The sequence below is a fragment of the Sturnira hondurensis genome, unplaced genomic scaffold (genome assembly GCF_014824575.4).
Source record: "Sturnira hondurensis isolate 20B ecotype Veracruz unplaced genomic scaffold, ASM1482457v3 Scaffold0013634, whole genome shotgun sequence".
NCBI classification, from domain to species: domain Eukaryota; kingdom Metazoa; phylum Chordata; class Mammalia; order Chiroptera; family Phyllostomidae; genus Sturnira; species Sturnira hondurensis.
The window spans coordinates 258,198-260,013 of record NW_028086265.1 but is presented as its reverse complement, the minus strand read 5'-3'; the positions used below and the strand labels follow the sequence as shown (position 1 = coordinate 260,013).

At 41.2% G+C, this 1,816-nt stretch overlaps 1 pseudogene; it reads right to left on the bottom strand.

The window, feature by feature from the left end:
* Positions 1 to 479: 479 nt before the first annotated feature.
* Positions 480 to 1,397, bottom strand: LOC118998060 (lys-63-specific deubiquitinase BRCC36-like; annotated as a pseudogene).
* Between the last annotated feature and the right edge of the window lie 419 nt (positions 1,398 to 1,816).

The window sequence follows — 1,816 nt, the reverse complement described above, 5'->3', positions numbered from 1 at the left end:
CTATCTCCGTATTTATTTCAGGGTAGGAGGGAGAGGGAAAGAAACATCAATGTGTGAACTATACATTGAAATGCTGCCTCTTGCATGCCATAACTGGCGATCCTGGCTGGCAACCCAGGCATGTGCCCTGACTGGGAATCAAACTGGCAGCCTTTTGGTTCATAGGCCAGCACTCAATCGACCCAGACAGACTTTACAGGCCAGTGCTATTTCTAAACTTTCTAAACTTGTACAACTTACATCTAAGTCCATGACACATTTTGAGTTAAATGTTTATATAGGGTGTGCATTGTATGTCAAAGTCTGTTTTCTTACCTTTGTGTGTCTCATTATTCCAGACTATCCTTCCTCCGTTGAATTGCTTTTGCACCTTTGTAAAAAACCAGCTGCTTATATACTATGCCCTCTTGATTACACCAGTAAATCTTAAAGTCAGGTAATGTGAGTCCTTACAACTTTTCCTTCAAAACTGACGGACCTTATTTAATTTTGTACACAAATCCTTTCCATTCTGCCAACTTTGTCTCCCACTTTGTTCTAGAGCACTTTATTCTACAGAAAAAAAGTTCTTGCACAAGCTCTTCCTTTTCTTGTTGCAACTGCTGTAAATGTTGTTGGTTTTGCTCCAGTCTGTCCTCCAACCACCGCAGGAGAGGCCCACTGACTGCTCACATCTCACTGAACAGATTCTTGGTGAACACTGAGCCATTATGGACCTTGGTTACTGAGTCCACATGCACAAGACTGTCAACCCTTCTATATGCATCCTACTCCTCTTGGCACAGGATCTTGAACAGATCAACTGCTGATTCAAAGGACAGTTTTCCAATGAGTACATGAGGTACAAAATAGATTGGGATTTCAATTTTCTCATACTCTGAGTCCTTTTGAGCCTGAATAGATGGAAAGCAAGTGTAGAGTATCTTGCCAGTTTCTGTGCTTTTATCTTCTAAGAAGTAGGAAAACATAAATCCTACAAAGTGTTGATCCATCATCTGGTACATGGCTTGTGTGTGAATATCAACATGCGAACACCAAAAACTTATATGAAGATGGGAATGATACCAGCCCACTATTCTCATGGGACGACCTGTCAGTTCAGCCACCCTCTCTGCCTCTGTTGAGGCTGCAGATAGCTTCTCCGGAGAAATTTCAACTCAATTCTTCCTCTTATCAGATCGTTTCAAGATGATGACAGAATGAATGTGAACAATGTCAACCTTTTCAGCAACCGAGTGTGTTTTAGTTCAGGCACATGTAAACTTAGAGTCATTCTTTGTGTCATCATTCATCTCTCCTATACACAGTCCCATCGCCTTCCCCTTCTCTGTGCTCAGAGCATGGTTGAGACAAACTAGGAAAGCATCCAACTCAAGACAAACCGCCTGCACATCCATATTGGTCTGGATCTGCTAATGACTGCCTCGGGCCTGACCAAGACAGAGCTCAAGCCACTACTCTGTTCTTCAGATCAGGTCCTGTGCTCTATTCAGCTTCATATACCCCAAAACACACACAATAGATTACACATTGAATTTTTGTAGACTCTTGGAAACATTACCTGTTTCCATACTAGGAAACCTTAAACTTATACCGATTTAAACCAACTTAACCAAGGGAGTGGTTCTCAATTCTGACTCTGTGCCACACAGAGTCTGTTGGATGGATTAAATACAACACAGTGTATCCACTCAAGAGGAAGATTATACTGCATTAAAGTAATATTTAGGGAGAAGTATGCAACAACACCATGGAATGGATACAGTCCAGAGTAAAAAAATACCAAAATATGCACGTTATGTTTGTAATTAAGCAA